General features: G+C 35.9%; 1 long non-coding RNA gene across 1 annotated transcript in view; it reads right to left on the reverse strand.

Moving 5' to 3' along the window:
* Positions 1–5,347: 5,347 nt before the first annotated feature.
* LOC114074417 overlaps positions 5,348–8,367 on the reverse strand; it is a 13,460-nt gene continuing 10,440 nt past the window's right edge. Inside the window, exons 2-3 of the long non-coding RNA XR_003574815.1 lie at positions 6,938–7,215; positions 5,348–5,608 (exon numbers count right to left, since the gene is read on the reverse strand). This is a non-coding gene — a long non-coding RNA (uncharacterized LOC114074417). The remainder of the gene's footprint in view (positions 5,609–6,937; positions 7,216–8,367) is intronic.

The raw sequence follows: 8,367 nt of genomic DNA on the forward strand, positions 1-8,367 counted from the left end.
TTCTTATTTAATATATTTAAATATTGTGATTATGACTATGAGTAACTAAACTCCCTAACTAGGGTTGTGGGAACCATAGGCAAATAATAAAATAAAACCTAACTAAAATAACAATTCTAGAATAGTGTCTTGCATGTATTAATTAATCTTTCGCTTAGAAGTCTTTTTAACGGATGGCAAACCTTAGAACTCGCCTTAATGCTACTTGCCGGACCAAGAAGGTAGATAATAGGAAAAGAATTATCAACATAGATTTAGTGTATACTATCTAATAGGCTAGTATTGATTGGTACGAGGGAATAACTTAGTCAAATATCTAATACGATACTTAATATGAGGTAAAGATAAGGGTTAGGATAGCAACACACGTAGCCGGACCAAGGTGCGGAGTGAGATTTTCTAGATGCCAGGCAAAGAATTTAGAAATACATAACTTATCACTTTGCATGCAAGATACTAGGAAAGAATTGTTATAGTTAGAATTATCAAGTTATGAACCTGTGGGAAACACGTTAACCTTAGTTACTTTCATTAAATTGATTAAAATCCAAAATTTAAAGCTGTTAAGTGTCTCTTTCAATTTAGGTAGTTATTTTCATTCATTTAGAAATAGAAACCCCCCTTTTATTGTTTTTACTTTCCAAGGAAGTAATTGACTAAACAAAAGTAATAATAGATTGAAGTTAAGTCTAGACTATTTTCCTCGTGGGAATGATCACAACCTCACTAGTTGGGTTATTTACTTGACACGACTGCTTTACTTCAATCTGCTGCATCGATTTCATAATTCATTTTAATTTTGAAAGGTAGGTTGAGACACGACAATGTCGGTCAGGCTTATTTCTTCATTTTTATCCCCCATCATTGCTTTTGCCTTATTTGAACTTTGACCAGGAAAGGAATATGCAATGCATTTAGATATTCTGAAGTAAGCATGAACAACTAGAGAATCGACACAGGCCACTTTTAATTACCTATGGAAGGCAAACAACTGAAAGGAAAATCTGTTAGTGTGACTTCAGAATACATACTGCAAGATATCATATAGAAAACCGATAAACACAAAAACTTTCTTTGCTTGAGAACATGCAAATCCACGAATAGGGGGGAACTGATTTTTATTACAAGCAAGAGTTTACTCGTCTTAATATTGGATTATCTCAGAAAGTTTAAATCACATTGAGCTGAGGTCTTCTTTGTTGCATGTCTTTCGATGTCTGTCGATCAGAGCGTCATATTTCTTTGTTTAATGAAAGGGGGAGAATGAAAATTTTAAAAGATAGGGGTGGGGCATTTGACAGGGTGCCTACGTATCTCATAGAGAATTCAGGCCCTACGTAATTCGAATACAAAGGGAAATATTTGTTTTCAATCATTAATTCTCAAATAATTACAAGTACATGGAAAATAAAGCTTCCAAAGATAAAGGTGATTCTTTCTCAGCCCATCTTCTACTTGTTGTAGCATTAGTCACGAGTAACAAACTCAACTTTAGTCACGCCGAAATGCAAAGAACCTTTCAATTATGTAATCAGTGTCTTGTCTATTGGGGCAACACTTTCGAACTTTTTTTCTTAAGGAATACAACACCCAACGTTCTTACAAAGTGGGACAAAGACCCCGTTTCGAACCAACTGCGAGTAAACTTCCAACATCTTTTTCTTGAAGGGTGTGAATGACCTATGGTATAACTAAGTCTTCTCAGTGAATGGTATGTCAAACCTTGGTTCATCACACACAATGATAACGCTGTCACCCCACCTGTTCGTTACACTATCCATATCGATAAGGTAGCGGACCATATTCATAAACTCCACGCACTCTTTTATTTTGTGCCTTTTCTGGTTAGGATGACACACATAGGTCTTGCAGATGTCCCCTGATAGGATAAGGTAAGATTCTCTCTCGATGGGCTTCATCATGCGCTCAGCCAGAAAGTGCTCATTAATGAGGACACACGGAATGACTTTCTTCCCTATTTGGTATTGTTGAAGATATGCTTTGAGAGTGACTTTCTGGTCCCCCTCTGCTAGACGTCCTTGGAAAAAAGTTTGTGGGCAAATGCTTTTTCGAAATCCTTTTGAAAGTTATGTACTTACTGTGCAGCCTTCGCATGTCGATCATCTCTTTGTCCAGAATAACACGTTTCAATGTATTAGCCGCCAGCTCCACTTCTAGTGGTCGTTGTAAAGACTTAAAGGCTGCGACGACAACCTCTACTTCGAACCTCTTCACTATAGTTTCATGGAGACCCTGTTCAAACAACTTTAAATCCTCTTCGGCTGGTTCAATCTTGATGTTCTTGGCCTTATCCGTAGCTGTGATTTTTCCTTTCCCAAGATGAAAGAGTAATGTTTAAGATTTGGGTACCAGGAGCTTTTTTTTTTGTTGGGAAACTTATGACTCAGGAAATTTGGTTGGGCATTTTCTAATAGTGACTTTTATATATTTGTTTGGAAATTTTTGACAAGGATTGGGTTACCAACATCCTCATTCAAAGTAACCTATCACATAAACTATTAATGCACATATATCACGTCCTAAACATGTGGGGGGGCCTTTTGTGCCAAGGGTAGGCCTAGCGCATTTGAAAGATGTGCGTATGGATTTGAACTAGGAAGTTACCCCCAAGAAATTTTGCATATAATAGTTAATGTTTGAAAAAAAGGGAAAAGAAGGGAACAAAATACAAAGGGCGGTCCCACGCAGGGTCATTTGAAAAACATACTGAAATACAAGAAAGATAAGCCCACACAGGTGTTGATAATGACAGAAATATATATAGAAAAAACCCACACAAGGGTGAAATCCACTATGTTGTCCTTGATGGACCTGCTCGTGCGTTGCTTCCCTGTGTATTGTATTGCTGAAACATGTACCGTAGCATCAGCAGGTAACCCTCGCTTTGGTGTCCTTTTTATTTCCAATCCTCGTATTGCATCCCCTCTATATTTTATTTAACCCATAAGACAAGCTCATGAAATCTGCTTCTCAACCTTTCCAATTCCTTAGTTATATTGTCGAGAGTACATTGATTTTGAGAAAAATTTAGCGTGAATTTCTTGGGCTCCCCATTTTACCTCCCTTAGCTCGATCACAACTTTGGATTTTTTTTCTTCAACACTATGGCAACTGTTTGGGAATGGAGAGGATATACTTTGTATATTTCTATTCAACCAAACCTTATAAGTTTCATCATATCCCCCGTCAAATTGATCTGAAGCGATGGTGTCTTTGGTCATTCACTTGGCCCCTTTCCACTCCCTTAGAATTTCGGTAGCGCCATCCATTCTATCGTCCCCAATGTCATACATGTATTCACCATAGTACGCCTCTCAAGGCGTGATTTGTTTCCTCCCAATCTTTCATAGGACTCATAAGGGTACATAAGGATAGATTCCCCAAATACATGGCAGTGGAAGCACGAGTCGTATGCGGACCCTTATGATGACATCCCTTGAGATGAAGAGATCGAGCATCCATTAAAAATATTTTTCCCTTATCTCAAAACAAATTGGAGCCCATCTTCCTCTGGTGTTTTGATTTTCAAGATTTGCCCGAAACAACTTGCCTTTCAAATCCTTGAGAGTGTTCTTATCATCTAGGGTATGTAGTTCTTGATTCCCATGACCTTTTGCCAAATGACTTAGGATCCACCATTAAAGGAGAAACTTACAACCTTGAATATAATGATGTCCTTCGTTGCATTTTACTAAATCTCAATACTTGTCTGACAAAATGACGGGACCAATAGGATAATACTTCACTTGCCCTTGATTTCGGGGCCCGTGGAATAATGTATGTGCGAGCATTATCACTCGAGTGTTGATACTTTGGCTTGGGCCGTGTGGAAACCCATTGTTCCTAATAACGCGACGGTCAACACCAAATGTCGGATTTCATGGGTAACTCTGAACTCTTTGTTATACAATGCATCAAAGCTCACTTTCTCGAACCTAATGTAGAGGTCCATAAATGATATATGAGAATCTTGGACCAAATAAGTGTAATCTTTTCCTAGTCCAAGTCCTTTTGTAATATCTTCGACAGAAGGCATGTTAGGGATCAAAATGTCTTCTTGTTTTCTCACTCTTCTTTCGAACCCTTTACAACCTGTATCGTTGTAGTCCAGGAGTTCCTCAATTTTCAGGGTAATTTCTATAGTTCCAAACAAGAACACAATTTATTCATTATCCCAATAGTTTGTAAGGACTTCAATGAGTTTGTCCCATCCCACCATGTTGAGTAGTTTTTGTTAGGGCACCCACATATTTGTTGAGTGTTCTTTTATGATCCCCGTCAAGGTCATTGTACCACATCTTGAGTGAGAGTGGGGTTTCCACATACATGTTGAACCGTAGAAAATGATCCATGTCTAAATAACAAAACCTTGCTAAGTTTCCCCACCCTTAATTATGTTTTTACACGTATATCCATCAAATGTCTGATAAAATGGTATGTCGTTATGTCAAAACCTTGGACATAATTTTGCGCTTTTACTAATGGACTTAATACGCCTGGGTACTAAGAAATCTTAGGCTAATTCTTAGATTCGGTTTTCATTTCACTCTATCCTAGGTTTACTAGAATTGATTTAGAAATGAGGGCTACCCCAGTCGGACAAACAACGGGGTGAAGCAATAAATTACGTTGGATGACCGCAAGCCAAATGTCATTTGTTACTTCCAAAGATTAGACTTGTGTGTCTTTTCTAAAGGAAGTCGTGATAAACCACATAATTTCCGTTATCCTAATGCAAACTGTTTGCCGTTCTGTGAAATCAATGCCATGAAAATGAAACAGTTTAATAATACGATAAACAAAACAAGTAAACACTTATTTATGTAGCCAAACAAGTTAGTTTTATGTTTAGAATTCTTCAAATCCCAAGCATAGTCGTCATTCTGTTTTATTTCCAGAAAAAATATTTATAGGTTAAGGATTTATTAAGAGTCGGCACTTAATTTTAAGGAAAAAAGAAACCTTATTTTTAAAAAAGATCAAACAGTAAATCTAATTAAAATTTTAAGGGGGTTGGGGGTTCTTATTAACATCTTAGGAAGGTTTTGAAAGTACCTAAGACACCCGCTTACTTGGGGTTATCCGACAACTAATTTTTTGGCTACAATATCTAATTTAAGTTGTAGAGAAGAAATTAATTAGAGTTTGTTTATAAGTGAAGAATTAATTTACTAGCTAAGTGAGATTTGACTCGCAAATTTCTATGTTTATTTATATTTGGTTGATTTAATTAAGATGTTAAAGTGAAATAGCGTCTTGCAGAGAATATGAACTTTTCTAACCCTAAAACTAGCAACAAGTAACAACAAATAAAGACGAAATAATGTAAAAGAAAGGGAAAGAGAGAGTTGGGTCTAAATGCGATTTCTGTTCGTCTGGACCGGTGTTTTTCACCCATTTATTTTGGGTCTTAGGCCCACTTCGATTGTACCTCTCTTATACTAACAAAATAACTATAATAAAAGTAGGCCCTCTGGGCATAACTTCTTCAACTCTCCGATTGGCTTTGATTCCTTCAACCTTGGGATCCGTACGTCAATCTTCATGGCTTAACTTGATAGAAAGGAATATCATTCTTCACGACCCTCTCAAAAATGCAAGAGGAAAGATAAGAGTTTGTAGCAAACTCGAACGGATTTCATATGCAACACAAAAGTGAAAATAAGTAAATCAAAATTCATTGATTTAATGCAAGAAGGAATATAGCGTAGATTGAACTCATATACTACTGCATTTCATTTTAAACAAGATGACTAGAAGACAAACAACATGATAGAAGCCTTGAAATCAATAAAAATGCTTTCTCAATAGTCTTGTTCCACTAAAACCATCGTCAGTATTGAACCAATACCAAGTATATGAATTAATGTCTTATCTTATGATTTCTAACTGAAAGGATAAATTATGGCCAACTAATGACTCGATGACTTAAAATGAACAATGCATACCTAACAACAAACAAACATCAAGCATTAAAAGAGTAAACACTTTGATACTAATGATCAAGAGAAATGCAAACGAGTCAAAGCAAGATCTTCTACCATGAATGGATATCAGCAAACTCAAAAGTGGAGCAAAATAAGATTTAAGAAGAACTAAAATAAGGAAAAAATAATAATTAAAAAAAATAGAAACAGCCCGCAATAACCACGAAAAATTCCACTTTCATAACATAGCAATACACATGAACAAACATTTCTTGTTAAATAACATGGAACTCTACATGAAATAGAATGGATTAATATCAAACTATTAAATAGCTAAGTGGAGTAGCAGACAATCCATCTATATAGTACTAAAAGAAAGACTAAATTCTTGGACATGCAGAAATCCTCAAAATTGTATTAAAGAAAAAAAAGAGGAAAAAGGAAAAAAAACAAGTCTATAATTCAAATAATTCCCAAACAAGAATAACTACAGGGATGTTAACACTTATGCAGATTAATAAAAGAATGAGGAAAGGGTAGACATACATTAACATTTAGTTCCCATGATATAATTCTAGCAACAAGATGATAATGAGCCTAACAAACAAAGAACTTGAAATATAGAGGAAGGACATGTTACTATCACCAACAAACAATGAATAACACAACACACAACTCGATATCGACTTGATTTATGGTTCTTTCCCTATCTCATAAAAGAAATAACATTGACAATAAAAGAGAGACTCTACAAAACTCAAACTCAATCAACAAAGAAGCCACGACATTGAGCATAAATCCACGGAAAGCTTTAACACGACATGGTAAACATCTTGACAGAATGAGTAAAAGGCATACATTATATTGAAAATTATAAACTAAATAGCAACTAACAGCCAATAAACACGTAACAAAAGCTTTAAAACATTAAGGTATCATTTCGAGACAAAAGAAGAGGCAAAAGAATATTATGAAGAAGACGATGCTACCTTTATCTGGGCAATGAAGCAGGACCGCACGAGCTAGGGGAGACTTCCATCATGGATTTGGACCTCAAGCGAAACTCGAGTAAACAAATGCAAATGGAATGAAAGCTTGATATCTTGACCAAACTAAGGCACCCTCTTCTTTGAACGTATTACTGTATTTTCTAGCCAGTGTTTTCTTAAGGTGACTCTCAAATTTTTCAGCTCTAAAAGAAAACTTTGAGTCTCAAAAGGAAATTCCCAGCACAACTTTTTTTCTTTTCCTCTTCTTTTTCCCCCACCTAAAATGAACCAAAAAAGGAGTTTATATGGAAGGGATTTTTTTATTTACTTGTTGGAAAGGTGGGGGGAGATTCGGATAAAAGCACTTTTTGTAACTTTTGACGCTTGGTGAGATGTTACGAGGACTTTGACTCTTTATTGCTTTATGTGTTTTCATTTTTGATGGTGTATGTGATGTATGGGTTACGTCCCAATTACTCTCTTTATGTAATAGATGGCTTGAGACTTATGTTAGACTTCCGCTTAATTTTTGTTAAACTCTTGTGATATAATAATTTTCTTTTAAACACTTCAAATTCTATTATCTTGTATGATGCATGCTAAGTGGCTTGTGTAGGGCCTCTCGGATTCCTACATGCTATGTCACATCTAGGATATACTTTGAGTCGTGACACAATCATAGGGAAATGTTACTTAACTATAACTATTTACTCGATCCTATAGAGAAAAATCCTGCTTTTATATATGGTTTAAGCGGACTACCCTTCGTCAAAGAACATAAAATAAAATCTGATCAACCCAATCATAAACCATAAATTACTACACAGGAAATAATCACACCCCACTCCACAGTTTACAACATAATGTTGTCCGTAATGCTGCAAAAATACTGCAAAATAAAAAGAAAAGTAGAGTGCAGGACTACCCTTATCAAATTTCCGTGACATAATAATCTCTAGTGTCTTCAAGTTTTTGAGGATGATCTACATCATTTTTAGTATCCACATCCAGTTTTAAACATATGTGAAACACATCAGTTTTAGTATCCATATCAAGATTTGAACATATGTGAAACTTATCATTGTCTATAGGTATATCATATTCAGTGGGCCCAAGAACTCTTGTCCCAACCCTAAGATGGATTTGTCATGATCATTCAAATGATATTTTAATTCAGCTTGATGCAACTAACCTCATGTGGAAGCTCGGAAAATATTTTTGTGATGTAACATCTCTAACCCGTACAGTGTAGAATAAACTCATCCCTCCTAAATCATTGCGCAGTAGTGATAGTAGACCTATGTATAATGTTTGGGCCTTTAGTCATGATCACATCTATATGCACAATGATTTATGGTTTTATGTAGTCAAAACTCTCCTCGTGATCCCAAAAAGCATACATGTTTGGGTTATCAAGCCCCCCCCCCCCC

The sequence above is a fragment of the Solanum pennellii genome, chromosome 10, assembly GCF_001406875.1.
Source record: "Solanum pennellii chromosome 10, SPENNV200".
In the NCBI taxonomy this organism is placed as follows: domain Eukaryota; kingdom Viridiplantae; phylum Streptophyta; class Magnoliopsida; order Solanales; family Solanaceae; genus Solanum; species Solanum pennellii.